The 17,486-nt window shown below is 34.7% G+C and overlaps 1 protein-coding gene and 7 non-coding genes across 8 annotated transcripts in view; 1 reads left to right on the forward strand and 7 right to left on the reverse strand.

Moving 5' to 3' along the window:
• Positions 1-17,486, reverse strand: part of LOC120770309 (ecdysone receptor) — a 283,075-nt gene that overhangs the window by 235,463 nt on the left and 30,126 nt on the right. The window lies entirely within an intron of this gene.
• Trnak-cuu lies at positions 6,566-6,638 on the forward strand. Its single transcript has one exon. It is a non-coding gene; the product is annotated as a tRNA-Lys (tRNA).
• Trnai-aau lies at positions 10,239-10,312 on the reverse strand. Its single transcript has one exon. It is a non-coding gene; the product is annotated as a tRNA-Ile (tRNA).
• On the reverse strand, positions 10,696-10,768 carry Trnak-cuu. Its single transcript has one exon. It is a non-coding gene; the product is annotated as a tRNA-Lys (tRNA).
• Trnai-aau lies at positions 13,567-13,640 on the reverse strand. Its single transcript has one exon. It is a non-coding gene; the product is annotated as a tRNA-Ile (tRNA).
• On the reverse strand, positions 14,782-14,855 carry Trnai-aau. The gene has a single exon. It is a non-coding gene; the product is annotated as a tRNA-Ile (tRNA).
• Positions 15,409-15,482, reverse strand: Trnai-aau. Its single transcript has one exon. It is a non-coding gene; the product is annotated as a tRNA-Ile (tRNA).
• On the reverse strand, positions 16,828-16,901 carry Trnai-aau. Its single transcript has one exon. It is a non-coding gene; the product is annotated as a tRNA-Ile (tRNA).

The following is a 17,486-nucleotide window of genomic DNA, read 5'->3' on the forward strand; positions in this document are numbered from 1 at the left end:
TACTATCTACATGCTTACGCACTAGTTTTTATATATACAGACATACATACATACAAACATAATCATATGTGCATAAATACTCATATGTAAATAAATACATACATACATACATACATAAAGGTCGTTTGCGACCATAATTGGCCTCACAGACAAACCGTCTGCGACTATTTATGTCAATATTGGGCTAAATATAAAAAACTATGAGCGTAGAAAAAAATACTACAACAACAATACAGACAAGTGTGCGAAACTTCATTAATGAAGCGTACTTTTGCAGACATTGCCCGATTCGCATTGCTTTGGCACGCGGCATTTGTTGTTATTTGTTTTTGTAGGCGAAAAAAAAACTGCTACGCACAAGCGAAAAGTTTGTCTGTCTGTCGCGAGCAGCTGGCAACGCATTAAATTTGCGTGCCTATCGCAAATAAACCATTCATATTCGCAAAAGTAAACACACGCACTCACACAAACCACACACATATGTATGTACATACATACATATTCGTTTGAAAGTGCGTATCAGTGCGTTATCAGCGCCAAAACAAAACTATAACTGTGTGTATGTGCTTGTACAGGCGCCATAATAATAACAAACTTGATATTGTACAACAACAACAAGAACTATGCGTAATAAAAACGCGAATTTATGCGTAGAGAGCGCCACCGCCCCACAAAACCAAATCACTTCAAACAAAAACAACTTTTGCAAGGAAAATTCATTGAACCAGCAAATAAGAAAAAGGATAGGAAATCGCAAAAACAACAACAACGCAGGCTTCATCGAAGCTATAATACCGTTCACCCTTCACACTTGCATTTATTATAGCATTAGAGGGTATAAAGAGGTATGTGTTTAGATTTGAAGCGTTCAGTTTGTATGACAGCTATATGCTATAGTAGGCCGATCTCAAAAATATCTTCGGTGATTATTGGGCTGCCTTGGATAATAAGTTGTGCCAAATTTCGTGCAGATATCTCGACTAATGAAAAGGTTTTCCATACAAGAACTGGATTTTGATCGATCAGTTTGTATGGCAGCTATATAATATAGTGGGCCAATCTGAACAATTTCTTCGGAGATTGAAGCCTTCACTTTAACAGTAATCTCTGCCGAATTTGCCAAAGATATCTCGTCAAATAAAAAAGTTTTCAATACAAGAACTAGATTTTGATCGATTAGTTTGTATGGCAGCTAAATGTTATAGTGATTCTATCTGAACAATTCCTTCGGAGATTGTACCAATGCCTCAGATAATAAGTTATGCCAAATTTCATGCAGATATCTCGACAAATAAAAAAGTTTTCCATACAAGAACTGGATTTTGATCGATCAGTTTGTATGGCAGCTATATAATATAGTGATCCGATCTGAACAATTTCTTCGGAGATTGTAGGATTGCTCTGCAAAATAATCTGTGTCAAATTTCATGAAGATATCTCTTCAGATAAAAAATTTTTTCATACAAGAACTTGATCTTGATCGTTCAGTTTGTATGACAGCTACATACATACATGCTATAGTGGTATAATATCAAATCGGCCGACAAATGCGCAGCTTCTTGGGCAGAAAAGACCATGAGCAAATTTTCAATCGATATCTCAAAAGCTGAGGAAATAATTCGCGTACATACAGACGGACTTCATGGCAAACTTAAGAGCCCTATTCAGGGTATAAAAACAATAATAATAATAATAAATACTAGCGCCGATACTCGGAAAAAATATAAAACCACTAAAATAAAGAAAATTCGTACGAGTGTGAAATTAAGTAACGACAATAGGGAGTGACATTGAAAGTCTATAAAAATAAATAGAAAAAAAAAACAAAACAATTGAGAAAACAAAACAAAATGTAGAAAACAAAACAATCAACAGAACTAAGCAAAAAGTGGGAAAGAAATTCCAGCAATGAAGATGTTGAACAACGAGCGGCAGTACAACAAAAACGGCGAGCAAACAGTTGCCCGAACTATTTCGCTAGTGAATCGCGCGCTTGTATGTGTGTGTTCTATGAAATGAGTCAGTGCCGTGCTAGGGTCGCAGGGGAAGCGGCATACAAAAGCTGAATAGCGAATGGGTTGAGGTGGGTCAGGCGCGACTGCCAAACAAATGCGTTCGTTACAACGCTTCGTTTAGAAATAGTTGGAAAGCGACTTTCTAGCGAAAGCACACGCTGCTAATTTATTTCGAAAGCGCATTGAGATAAGAGCGGCAATAAGGCGACGGCGTTATTTGTATGGAATTACATGACTTTTGCTATTAGTTTTTGCTTGGAATGTGAAAATTGAATTTACTATTTTCGTAGAATTCTTTACGTGGGAGAGAAGGCGCTGGCACAGGCATTGGGTGGCGTTGTTGTTTGAAAAGCGTTGAGCATATTAGTTATAAAGTGCTAATAGGCGCTAAGTGAAGATGTTACATGCACAATGAACAGTTACTCCAACTGATTACATATATTTTTTAGATATATATCTTACGATATAAGCAAAAATCAACAAAAAAGCACGTTTACAAAGCAGAAATTGTCTGAACTTATATTTAGTGCATATGTATATTTAACCTCAAAAATACAATATTTTCACTAAAAAAAATATAACCGATAGGTGTCGCCATGAACGAAATACTACTAAAATCCTGATTTAAGCTCCGGCTTAAGTCTTATGCAGATTTCGTTTATATATGAACCAAAAGTTGGCAAGAAATGATCAGCTATCGCCTTCTATTCTTAAAATACGAGCTCCAAGTCGGCTTCTATTCTTAAAAATTGGACTACAAAGCGTTCGAATTCTGAGATAAATAACCCCAATTTTTATTTTATTTATTTTCATACCATTATTTAACAATTTAATAAGAGCCGCAATTTTTGATGTATCGCACAATTCTACGTTAAATTGCTTACATGAAAATAAAGGTAAAAAAAATGTTATATTTTTAAGTAGAATTTAAATAACTTTGAAAAAATCTGAAAAGAAAACAAAACACAAAACATGAATTCATTATTTTTACAGACTCGCAGCTACTTAGTGAATTACTTTTAGAACTTTGCCGCCAGCAGGCAAACAACGGGCAACTATATAATATATACATACTACTATATACATACATACATAACAGTGAGCAAGCGCGTAAATACTTTTCAAAGACGATCAAAGGAATTCAAACAAATAAATTAAGCAGTTAGCTGTTGGAGGATTAAGTGGACTTAAAACTGTCGTAAAAAGAAAAAAGGTAACGAAGTTAACAATAAGAAAAATTAAATTAAACAAAAAATTACGTTAACTTCGGATGCAACGAAGCTGTAATGACTGTAGTTTTGAATTTCATAATAATTAATGCCAAATTACTGGAATATAATTTTTCAAATAGAAAAGCTCCAGTACAAGAATTGATATCGATCGTTTAGCTTATATGACAGCTATAAGCTATAGTCGACCGATCTTGAACATTTTTCTGAAGATTATAGCCCTAATTTAGATAATAAGCTATACCGAATTTCCTGAAGAAATATCGTCATATAAAAAAGTTTTCCATACAAGAACTTAAATCTGGTCAATTAGTTTGCAGGGCAACTATATGCTATAAGGGTCTGATCTGAACAATTTCCTCGAAGATTATAGCCTGGATCTGGATAATAATACACGCTAAATTTGATTAAAATATCTCGTCGTATAAAAAAGTTTTCCATACAAAAACTTCATTTTGATCCGAAGTTTGTATGACAGCTGTATGCTATAGTGATGCGATCTGAACGATTTCTCCGGATATTGTAGTGTTGTTCTGGATATTCATCCATGTAAAATTTTATGAAGATATCTCGTCGTATAAAAAAGTTGTCCATACAAAAACTTGATTTTAATCGGTCAGTTTGTATGGCAGCTATATGCTAAAGTGGTTCGATCTGAAAATTTTCTTCAAATATTATAGTGCTGCCCTCAGGAATTCTCTGTGGCCAATTTTGTGAGTACATCTAGTCATGTGAAATAGCTTCCCATACAAGGACTTAAATATAGTCAGTCAGTTTATATGACAGCTATATGCTACAGTGCTCCGATCTGAACAATTTCGGAGGAGATTGTAGCATTGCTCCGCATCATGATCCGTGCCAAATTTAATGAAGATATCTCGTCATATAAAAAAGTTTTCCATAGAAGGACTTTGGTTTTATCGGCCAATTTGTATGACGGCTACATGATTTAGCATTCCAATCTTAAAATTTTTCTCAGATATTATAGCGCTGATTTTAAGAAAGCTCTATGAATAATTTCCTGAGGACATATTGCCAAATGAAATATTTTTCCATACAAAAACTTGATTTTCTTCTGTAGTTTGTATGACAGCTATATGCTATAGTGATGCAATCTGAAAAAGTTCTGCAGATATTATAGCGCTGTCTTAAAAAAATAATCCGTGCTGAATTTCGTGAAGATATCTCGTCAAATGAAAAAATTTTCCGTACAAGCACTTGATTCCGATCGTAGTTAGCTATAAGCCAACTGATCAATACCACCTCTCAGGTAGGAAAAACAGCTGACCAGCATTTGACGGATTCGCTATATTTAGTACATATTTATATAAATACATACACATAAAAATACATACATATATTTACATAAGTATGTACATACTCCCCCAGTGTTATCAAAAATAAATAATAATTGATTCAACGCCACATAGCCTGAGCACAGGCACTGAAGCCGCATAACAACAATGAATCTCTTCAGCTTGTACATTGTTCTTTTTCAGATCAGTTGTTCTAGTTGTTGTGCTTGCTGCGGCTTGTTGAACGCCAGCATAATTAATTCCTTCCACCGCTGCATTTTATATTATCAGTTGACCTCATTTTCATACGCAAAGCGCTTTGTTGTGTTCTCGGATTTTATTTTAAGTACTGCATATACATATGTACAGTATGTATGTTTGCATGCAGATTTGTTTGTGTAAAGACAAGTGTACAAGTAAGTTTGCTTATGTGCCTAGCAACAGAAGCGTACTTCCTCATATCAGACAAAGAGTGTATATACATAGGTAGTACAAATACAGTTACATAAGTGAAATAGTTGGCTATGTATGTATATAATATGAATTAATTGAGTACTAGGGATGTTCTTTTTGATACACTTTTAAACCTGAGCAAAGTATATTAAGCAGCAATGAAGTTTTTAACACACATAATATATTTTCTGAGACAGTCAAGCCTTTGTATGGAAAACTTTTTTATTTGACAGGATATATTCACGAAATTGAACATAGAGCATATCTAAAAGCAGCGCTATAATATCTGAAAAAAAATTTTATATTAGGCCACTATAGCATATAGCTGCCATACAAACTAATCGATCAAAATCAAGTGCTTGTATAGAAAACTTTTTTGTTTGACAAGATAATTGCACGAAATTGAACATAGAGCATTTTTAAAAGCAGTGCTACAATCTCCGAAGAAATTTTTCAGATCGGACCACTATAGCATACAGCTGCCATACAAACCGATCGATCAAAATCGAGAACTTGTAAGGAAAAATATTTTATTGGCAAAATATCTACATAAAATTTGTCATAGACCACATTCAATATTAAAACGTTAACATTTTATAATTACAGTGTATATCAGCGTTCATATTTTTCATAAAAATAAATCTGCCTCTACTCCATTTCCTCAATATCGACTTAAAATGAAGTTTGAAAATGTAATCTAAATGCGTTTCAACCTTAAAAATTAGTGTAAAATTTTTTCTCAGGTAAATTTCACCGAAACTATATATGAAAAGACCTCAGTTTCCCTTTCTTAAACCTAATTTTATACATTTACATTTTTTCTGCACACCCCTAATGTATGTACATATATACATACACATTCAATTAGCAGTATCTAGTTATTAACGCATACAAAATTATATGTTGATATTTGTGGGCCTACCTCACTAAAAACCAACATAAATACAGCATTATGTGCCCCCGAAATGCTTTTCAGCTTGCTACCCTTCCTCCCTCACAGTGCGTACAAATGTTGCGTATACGCAACTGCCCACACTGGCCTCCATGCGCTTTTCGACATACCTTTACCTACATGTTTACATAAATATATACAGATTAAAGATATATATGTGTAGGTGTTAGCTGTTGACAACATTCTGACCACACATAAATATAAATACCGCTCACAAATATTATGAAACTCGCAAAAAACTGGTGAATTTATGAGTCGAAAATTGTGCAATGCCGCACGCATTATGATAAATAAGATAAACCTACATGTAAGCAGTGAAGAAAAGGTAAAACAAAAAATAATCTCTCAAAAATATAAAACCACGCCGTCTGCTATATTTAACTCGCCTTCATAGGTGATTTTCGGTGATTTTCCTTTACTTTGCTTACGCCAACAGCTAATGTTACGCTCACAATGTGTTGCTATACTACATATTCTGCTCCTTCCCTCACTCTCCCGTTAATTTTTGTTTGCTTCTCGCCGTTACGTGTGCTCCTTCTGTGCGTCTACGCTTGTTGTGAATGTAGTGCGGGAGCCTATTGGTCGTTTCATATCCGCTATTCGGTGTAACGGTTGTTACTTGCCCGGCTAGCTCAGTCGGTAGAGCATGAGACTCTTAATCTCAGGGTCGTGGGTTCGAGCCCCACGTTGGGCGGAAATTTCTTTTTATATATTTTTTTTATAATTTATTTTTATAATTTATTTTTTTATAATTTAATTTTTTAATAATTTAATTTTTTTTATAATTTATTTTTTTTTATAATTTTTTATTTTTTTTTGTTATTTTTTCATTTTCTTTAAGGCTGGTATTAAATATGAAGAAATAAATGAAAATAAACACAAAATTTCGTAAAATTAAATCTATAATGCTATATTAATTTTATTGTGTGGTAAAAAAATATAACAAATGGAATTAATTTCTAGTCATAAACGCAAACTTAATGTCTAATCATAAACTCAGAGATTTTTGGCATATAATAAAATACATATCGTGTTCAAAAACACCCTGTTTTTCGAAAATATGCTCTCTAATTGATAAATACTAGCAACAATCCTTTCCTGTATTCAAACTGTACGCTAAAAATTTAAAATTCTATAAAAAACATTATGTATTTCTGTCTCTAAAGAGTTTTCCTGTCAATACTAATGTTTATCTTCTTTACTGACTTAAACTTATTCTTCGAAAAATTCGAAAATGTTTTCGTACCTACATACATATACATATGTATGTACTAATATTTACCTTGTTTACATACTTAATCATTTTTTTCGAAAATTCTTGGAAAAATTATGTACATTAGAGCGGGTTGATTTACAAGGTGTCATAAAAAAACGAGAAAATCGCATATGCGGGAAATGCTGTATGGACCATTATGAGCAACTTTGCCTAAGAGACTATGTGTAAAACTCTTTTCGAGCCAGCACTTTTTACGTCGAAGTTCTTTAGGGATCATAAAAACTTGTTCGTCAATCTTTGATATATCCGAATAAAATTTTTCGGATTTTGATATTGATCATTTGTCGAAATCGGTCAGATCAGACAATTATATCTCCTGTACAAGCGATTATTCAAATTTTTTAAACTTTGCCTTAAAACACTCTGGCTGGAAATGGTTTTCGACCCATGGCCTCTTAGGCAAGAATGTTCAGAAAGTCCCCTACAATATTTCACGCAAACGCAATTTTTACAATTTTTTTTTTTTTAGAAAAAAATCGACCCACGCTAATGTACATATTGTACACAGTACACAATATGTAAGTATGTATGACTTTGTCAAAAGATTTATAAAAAAATCGAGATTTTATAGAAAGAAAAAAATCGACCCACTCTTATGTATACATATGTACATATGTATGTACATTAGGGTGATTCAAAATTTTTTTTTTTTTTTTTTTTCAATTGGTACTCGCAAAAATAGGTTCCTAGACACCTCTAAGAAAGCCTCTCCAAATATGAGTTTTTAATTGTAACGGGAAGGTCCTCCGCCTAACGGTTTTCTATTTTTTCTTATTATCAGATAGAAAAATTTATATCTCGCTTCCAACTACTTGAAAAAATATCTTGTTAATTAGGTTTTGTAGGAAATTGAATGCTCTAAAATATGGTCTCTTATGAGTTTTTCGTATACCCAACCGTTTAAAAGATATTAACAGTTAAAGTTTGATTATTTTTGAGAAATTTTTTTATTTCTTATTAATTTTATAACTCAATAAAAAAAAATTATTATGAATAGATTTTTTGAGAGGTATTCTTAGAGGTGTCTAGGAACCTATTTTTCAGAGTATCAAACGTAAAAAAAAAATTTTTTTTTTTGATCCACCTTAATATGCATTAATGTTTGACGATGAATATCTCGTAAACGCTTAACTTAATCGAAAAATCATAGTAGACCATTTTTATAGAGCAGTAAATTTCCTACAAAACTATGTGTTTTTATCATTCATAATATTTTTTTTCATTGAGTTATAAAATTAATAAGAAATAAAAAGAAATTTTTCCAAAAATAGTCAAATTTCAACCGTTAATATCTTTTAAACGGTTGGCTTTACGAAAAAAATTATGAGAGACCATATTTTAGAGCATTCAATTTCCTACAAAACCTAATTAACAAGATATTTTTTCAAGTAGTTGGAAGCGAGATATAAATTTTTCTATCTGATAATAAGAAAAAATAGAAAACCGTTAGGCGGAGGACCTTCCCGTTACAATTAAAAACTCATATTTGGAGAGGCTTTCTTAGGGTGTCTAGGAACCTATTTTTGCAGTACCAATTGAAAAAAAAAAAAATTTTTTTGAATCACCCTAATGTACATACATATGTGAGCTGGTCTACGAAAAGGGAGCTAACGTGCTAAAACTAGTTTTCTGGGAAAAGCTGTTAAAAATAATTGTCAGTTTCTCTTTATCTCATTAATTGTTCTCCTTTTTTTTGACACCTAAGCCCCCTTCCCGTAGACCAGGTCACATATGTATATGTATGTATATCACATATCTCCCATACAACCGATTATTCAGATTTTCTAAACTTCGCCTTAAAAATCACAGGGTGAAAACGGTTTTCAACCCATACTCTGTTAGAACTCTCCTGAAACGTTTCTTGCAAACACGATTTTTATAAAAAAAAATTTATTAAAAAAAACTGACCCGCTCTAATGTACAAATTGCACATAGTGCACAATATAAGTATGTTGGACGTCGTCAAAAGATTAAAAAAAATCGCTAATTAAAAAAAAATCGACCCGCTCTAATGTACATATTGTACACAGTTCTCAGTACACATTAGAAGTATGTTTGACGTCGTCGAAAGATTATTTTCAGGTAGATATGAGCAATGGCTCATGCACCATAGAAATCAAATGCAAAAACCCTATCTAAGCAGTGCATTCAACAGTCTGCTTGGCCGCTCACCCTGCACTTTTATGGTCTACCTGCTTTGAATTTCTGGCGTTATCTTATTTTTACCGATTGTAAATATGAAATTTCGCAATAAATTTTCAAATCAACGAAATGTTCAAGGTGCCAAAAATAATCGAAGATAACGAGACAGTTTCACTGAATTGTATATATGATTAGTATATACAGTGGAACTTCACTAATTCGAACCACTATAACACACAAAAAACACTTCGAGTTAGAGAGCCTTCGAGTTATGGAAGGAAATAAGTATGTATGATATTGCCAATTCAAAAGTTCGATTTATGGAGAACTTCAATTAAGGAAGTTCGAGTTATGGACTACTTCGAGTTATAAAAGTTCAAATTATGGAGAATCTTGAAATATAGAAGTTCGAGTTATGGAAAACCTCGGGGTATATAGGACCGATTTATGGAGAACTTCGAGTTCTAGCAGTTCGAATTATGGAAGTTCAATTGTATAATATAGGTACAAACTTTAAGAGCAAAGCACTAAAAAAACTGATTAATGATACCGGCGTGTGGGAAATTTTAAGAAATTGTCTAAGAAAATGGATTGTTTTTGATTAAGTATCAATTTTAAGATCCTTACATATATTTTAAAACCGGTTAAGTATGTACGTACATATATTCCTCGATAGCACTACTCAAACAAATCTGAGGGGAAAATGTCCGACGTGAGATAAGGCAACAGATAATTTAGGTCATATAAACACATATGTATATAGATTTCGATGTACTATTTTTACAACCCAAAACCTCAAAAGCGCTGAAAAATGCTTCCGCTAAAATTTTCGTTCTAATAGGAAAACGCATTTCCTTGATAAAAAGTGATTTGTAGTGGCCCATGAGGGGATCGAACCCGCGACCTTCGCGTTATTAGCACGACGCTCTAACCAACTGAGCTAATGGGCCTCTTGAATAACGGACAAATAACGGAAATGTCATCGTTGCCATTTGATTTTTACTTTTCAAAAGATTTAGGGTTGGCTAACAGAGTATCTGTCAGTTAAGTTCTGGTTAAAAAAAGGTTATTTACCAAAGGAAGTAGTCTAGGTTAAGTTAACCAGAACAGATGGCTGCTAAGCAGATATTGAGAAAACGGCCTTTAGAGAAAATTCTACTCAGGCATACAATATTAAAAGTTTACTTCACTCAAAAACTGATTCACTGCAGAATTATGAAAACAAAAAAATTTAGAAAATTTCCTTTTTTTGAGTACTTTGTATTTTTAAGCGTTTTTCTGCAACATTAGTTCATTTTACTTATTTAAACAGCAATAAAAAAGTTATAACTCGCGCCCAACGTGGGGCTCGAACCCACGACCCTGAGATTAAGAGTCTCATGCTCTACCGACTGAGCTAGCCGGGCGAATACAACTCTGTGCCAATAACGGAAATAAAATGTCAAACTAATTTGACTATAAAATAAAAAATATAATATAAAATATAAGATATAATAAAAAATAAATTAATAATGTACCTTTAGCCGCGATATCACGAAAATTTTTACATTGGAAGTAGGAAAATGGGAAATTGCTACTATGAAGAGCGAACTGTTGATGACTGATGTTGGTCTCTTCTATTTATTTAACATCAAATCAAAAATAGAAACTCTCAAATATGAATTTTAAAAAAATCGAGTAATTATGCTTCGTAATAAGGAACTCGCTATATACAAAACCATCTTCCCTATTGGGGCAGGACTTCTTCCATATGTCAGCTATTTGTCATACTTCATTAAATCAAAAATTCACTGTTCAAGTAGTTACTAGATCAACTTTAGGTTAGTATCTTTACTTGTTAGAATTCAAAAGCGATCCAACAAATATTATTTTAATTTTGAATGAACTGCTAACGGTTTATAATGCATTTCTAACGGTTCATGAAGAATTTCTAGCATTTTAAATTATATTACTATGCAATAAAGAATTTCAAGGGCTTGGACCGCAACTAACTATGATTGAAGTAGTAGAGTTTGCGAGAACATGCAAATGTGAGTCTCGAGGTTGGATAAGTTGAAGTATGACATCTGTTCCCTTAGCACAAGTGTTATGTGGGTCTCATGGGTACACTTGGGTGACTCTCACGACCTCATTCACGTAAAAGCTGTTGATAAATACTTCCAGAGTAAGTTATCAAGTGGCGATCAACTACATTGACGTCTACCTGGTCTTACTTAAACTTTTCATGAAGTCACTTTTTATGTTCTTGATAATCTATCAGGTCCTACAGGGTTAACTTTGCATTAATGTGTATCAAAAATTGTTTCATGGTAACCACAAAACATAACCGCAAATATCTGAAGAGTCGCCACATCCTAAGCATACAAATCACAGGCCTGTAGACCACGAAAATTTGTGAGCTTTAAATATTTAGACAATTTTGAATTTTACTCGTAACCCAACAAATCCATTTATAGCGCTTTCCCATAGTAGCAAAGAGCCAAAGAGAAGAGAGAGAAAAAAGCCAGGCGGCGCATAGCAGTTGAAACCAAATTATATAGTTTTAATTACCGTGCAACAGAGACCAACGGTAAATAAAGCTTGATGGCTCAACATATGCTTGCCTTTGTTTTAAATTAAAAGGTCAACGACGCAGCGTCTGGCCCAGAAAAGCCACACAAATCAGTATTAAGTGCAAAAATAAATTCATTGACACATACTTCAACATAACCAAAACTCAGACAAACCCTAAAATACAATTACAAAAGTAAATACAAAAACAATGTGTGTATGAGGGCAACATTTTGGAAACCCTTAAAAGCCGGTGAAATCTTAATGTGCCCACGCACACTTTCAGAATATATATTTTTGCCGAGTTTTCGAACGACTGTTGGTAGGCAGGAGCCTAAACCAAGCGCCAACCAACATAAAAAGGTCATACACGCACTTCAAACCATAAAACAGCTGCGTATGACGGCTGTAGAGCGGCCAGAAGTAGGGGTATAGAAGACACGAACAGACAGACCTACCGAACTGGGAGTGTGATGAAAGCTAACGGTTGGGTAGGTCGTTCGAAAGGCAGAGCCGACAGCGGCGGTAGGCAGCTGTCTAAAAACAATGAACAATAAAACAAGGAGAGAAAAAAGTGTAGCAGACATTTAGGCGCAGTAGCACGTGCGACGCATTTTGCACCCAAACAAAGAAAAATCGATACAGAAACGAGGTATAAGCTGAAGGGTAGATAAATGGTAGCCAACGCGGAAAGCGCAAGAAGCAAGGAAAGCATAAAATCTTAAAGAATGAAAAGTAGAATGAAAATGAGAAACACGGAAAAACTGAGAGAATGCCGAGAGCCAACGATGAACAAAGAAAATGCGAAATGCGTAGAGAACAGACAGAAAATCAAATGGCAAAATAGACAAACGGCAGTGTAACGAAGCAATAACAGTAAATTTGTGAAACTGTTTGACATGATGCCTAGCGTTTTGACGATGACAACTCACACGGTGATGTCTCTGTTGACAGGCGCATTGATGGGCTGTCAGCCGACTGAGTAGGTGGCTACAAGCATTCAGCATAATCAAATATATGTATATGTACATATATAATGTATGTATATGTGCGTTATGTTGAAATGTGGGGGACATGACATGAAAATGCTCAGACGGAGGGTTGAAAATGGAAAAAATATTGGTGGTGCATAGAGCTCGAGTTTGTTTGATGAAAATATCAGTGGCGTGCATGAATTAGGTGGATATGATTATTGATAAGAGTTGGAAACAGCAAGTAAAATACTTTCTTTTTCCTTTTTTATTTTTCATTTTTAAAAATGTACTTAACTTCTTTCCCCCAATAAGAACTGTAGCTAAGTTCCTTTATCTGAAAGTAAATATCCTAAACTGATAAGTCTCCTCGCGCATAACTTAAGTAAACATAATAAAGTAAAAAGAAAAAATTAAGTTTCTGAGTTTTTTGTTTTTTTTTTTTTTTGGAAGGAAGTAGTACTTCTAAGATGGGTTCCATTCATCAACTGAGAAAAGTAAACTTTTGTCTTAGCTAACTCAATTTACTACCCCAATATAGTAAGTTCAGAGCGAGATAGTCCAACAGTATTACATTTATTCCTTCACAAAATCTATATTTTATAAGATTCATAGCTGATACCTGATTATTCACAACCCCTGTACAGTTTAAAGCATGGTTTTTCGATAAAAAGGATAGTTTGTGGCCCATGAGGGGATCGAACCCGCGACCTTCGCGTTATTAGCACGACGCTCTAACCAACTGAGCTAATGGGCCAGATACCGTTATTGCTCGTCGAAGATAATTTCAGTTGGAAACAGAACTGAGATCTCATATAATACTCAGAATATAGACTAAGGAAACTCTAAAAGAAATATATTCACAAGAGTATTTTAATATCTCTTAATTATATAGCGGAAAACATAGCTCTAAATAAGTTTTTACGAAAGTTATGTTACGAGATTGATAAGTTAATGCCCGCATTTTTTTTTTTTTTAATTAGTACCCAATCTTGAACTATTCAAAATTCTTGAACTATTTCAAAAATATGTTCGGTGTTCGATGAGAGAGTACTCAATAGCATTTTGAATTATTTCAAAAATATGTTTGTTATTAGTAAGCATTTTCTTAGACCTTAGGTCGCGATGCAATCCTCATTTACTTATCCAATTCTTTTCTGAAGTAGATTCCAAGGATTATAACCCTATTATCTGTCTCTCCAATCGGCCGTAGCCGCTGTGGTATAAACATCCGATGTACTTAATGGATAAATATGACATTGACATATTGTTACATCCAGCTGTCAAAGCTCTTCTTGATCTAGTATTACTTGTTTCGACACTCTGCTTTAAATTTGAGGTAGTAGAGTATTTTCCCGGGTCTTTGACAGCAATAAGTTAAGTAGCTGAGCTTGTGGGAGCAAGTGACTATAAGGAACGAGATTGAAAAAGTATAAAAATAGAACTTGAGAGAGCAAGTGACTACTATGAAACTCGAGATTGGGTTAAGTAGATGTATTATTATATTGATTTACTTAAGTGAGTTTCTGGGTCCAGTAGGATCGATTCGCTTTAAATTTGAGATAATAGAGTTTAAATTACTGAAATTCGAATTTATTTATGTTAGTACTGAATGTTACTGAATCAGTTCTACTGGTTATCTGAATTTTCAATTCGACTATTGCTTTTTTGATTGAATTGGAATCTACTACTTTGGAGATATGGGAAGAAACACTTGATTGACTTAATATTTCGAACATAATTTTTGAAATAGTTCAACGAAATGCTATTGGATTCCTTAAACAAACTAAGATAAGGATGATATAGTGGGCGTGTCTCATCAAATATATCCATCCATCTCGTAATATACAATTCTAATAGCATCACATCCTTTTCCAACTAAAATACTGAAGTTTTAATGGCCCATGAGGGGATCGAACCCGCGACCTTCGCGTTATTAGCACGACGCTCTAACCAACTGAGCTAATGGGCCAGACGAAACTAGTTATGCTGATAGTTAATGCAATATGTACCATTAATGGGTCATAACTTAACAAATATTAAAGATATGAAAAAAGAAAAACGATTAAATTCCTTGGTACCTAAAGTTTGTATGGCAACTAACTATTTGCTCAGTGGTTCGATTCGGCGGTTCCGACATAAGAGCAGCATTCTGGGGAAAAACGTCTCATCTGATATCTCATAAACATTCCAATTTTCCCTGCTCAGGCCCCGAAGATAAAATATAAAGTTCCAATATATTTCTGGTTTGTTGAGAATAGTGAAGCGGTATAGGGTTCAAATCACTACCAATCACTAAAATGACACAAATAGTTACAAGTGATGGGCAATTTTTGAACTCAAATTCATATTCACACCTCAATGCGATTTCTCAGTCACACATTTTTATTTCAGATTTCTTGAGTAGTGTAAATGAGAAAGTATAAAACATCAAGCCTTTTTCAACCCTCATGTTTTTGACACTTATTCTTCTACAAGTCTCATTCTTCCAAAATGTATTACCTCGAAAAAAGTTATTTAATTTGTGGCCCATGAGGGGATCGAACCCGCGACCTTCGCGTTATTAGCACGACGCTCTAACCAACTGAGCTAATGGGCCAGTTGGCAACCCTATAAAAATAGCTATTTTTCATTTATAAATTGGTTCACTAACCGGTCAATTCGCAACAAAATTAAATGAATGCAATGTCTTAATCGGCAATCATCTCTTTATTTGACCCTCTTTATGCTCACAACTAATATTTATAATTTAGCGAGTCAATTAAGTCCGAAAAGAACAACGCATAGAACAAAGTCACCTAACCTACTCGGTTATTAATATTCTTGAGCATATATGACACTACTTTTCGACTCGAAGGGACCGCCTTTTTTTGCATATTTTAAACGAGGATTTCAACTCTTGACCGTTCTTCAAAACGGCTTATTAAAATGTTGCTCAAAGGCTTAAAATGACACATACAATTTAAAATGTTTGGCATAAGTAATGTATGTTCTGACAAACAATGGTCGTACTCGCGACATACTTAGCTCTCACGTCACTGTTGACAGTTATAACTTCGAAGTCGTAGATAATTTCGTCTATCCTGGAACCAGCGCTCACACAAAAAACAACGTCGGCCTCGAAATTCAACGCAGAATAACTCTTGCCGACAGGTGTTATTTCGGACTGAGTAGGCAATTGAGAAGTGAAGTCACCTCTCGACGAACAAAGACCAAATTGTACAAGTCACTCATAATTCCCTTCCAGCTATATGGTGCAGAGGCATGGACGATGACAACATCTGATGAGTTGGCGTTACGAGTTTTCGAGAGAAAGGTTTTGTGGAAAATTTATGGTCCTTTGCGCAATGGTAACGGCGAATACCACAGTCGATGGAACGATGAGCTGTACGAGATATACGTGACATTGAAATAGTTCAAGCTAAGTCATGTCGTCCGAATGGCTGAAAATACTCCAGATCTGAGATTATTCGACGGAGTACCCGCTGGAAAAAGCAGAGGAAGAGGAAGCGTTCTACTCCGTTGGAAAGACCAGGTGAAGACGGACCTGGCTACACTTGGAATCTGCAATTGGCACCAAACAGCGAAAAGGAAGAACGACTGGCGCGCTGTTGTAAACTCGGCTATAACCGCGTAAGCAGTTTCTACGCCAATAAAGATGAAGAAGTATCCGAGAAAAGCAGTGTTTCCAATGACAGTCGGGTCTTCATAACTGCTATAGTTCCGAATTTTTATTCGGCTGACTTAGCAGCATTCCTCAAAAGAAATTAAACGTATTCTAGTAGTTAAGATATGGATTAAGGTATGTCAGGTCCAAACACAACACTAAAGTAGTGAGAGTTTGGGAGTGAGTCTATTATGCCGAAATAAAGATGTTGATCAGACCCTCTGGTAATAAAACAGCCATATTTACCCGTTTCATGCGACAAAAAAGTCGAATTATGTGGCCCATGAGGGGATCGAACCCGCGACCTTCGCGTTATTAGCACGACGCTCTAACCAACTGAGCTAATGGGCCAGATACCGTTATTACGCGCCGAGCGTAAGGTCAGCTGGAAACCGAACTGATATCTCCTATAACACCGTTTGAAAATGATCAATTGTCAATCAAGAGACCTCGCTCATAGTGTTGGCATATCGTTTGGTTCAACTCAAACCATTTTGAAGAATGTTTTGTGTCTCAAACGCGTCAAGTCTCCATTGATGTTAAAATTGCTCAAATAAACCATGTCAGGCTGGCTGGTTCTTCGCGACTTGGAAACATATCGTTCTGCAAACAGTGTACTCGCCTGATGAAGCGCCGTGTGACTACTGGTTAACTCAAAAGGTCAGACTCCTGGCGAACTCAGAAGACCAATGCGGACACGCCGTTTTGACGTGATTGATCAAAGCCGAACCGAAGTAGGTACTGAAGGCTTTTACCGGGAAAAAGACTATTCCGACTGCTTCGAGAACTGTAAAACAAGTTCTCAAAAGAGCACTTTGACGGACGGAGACTAGTTTGATAGGGGCCGAAGTTGATTTGGAAGAATAAAAGAAAAAAATAAAGATTCCATTCCATTTTTGACTCGTTAAGAAACCCAGTTATTTCGAAAAGATATAT

Source organism: Bactrocera tryoni, chromosome 3 (assembly GCF_016617805.1).
Source record: "Bactrocera tryoni isolate S06 chromosome 3, CSIRO_BtryS06_freeze2, whole genome shotgun sequence".
Classification (NCBI taxonomy): domain Eukaryota; kingdom Metazoa; phylum Arthropoda; class Insecta; order Diptera; family Tephritidae; genus Bactrocera; species Bactrocera tryoni.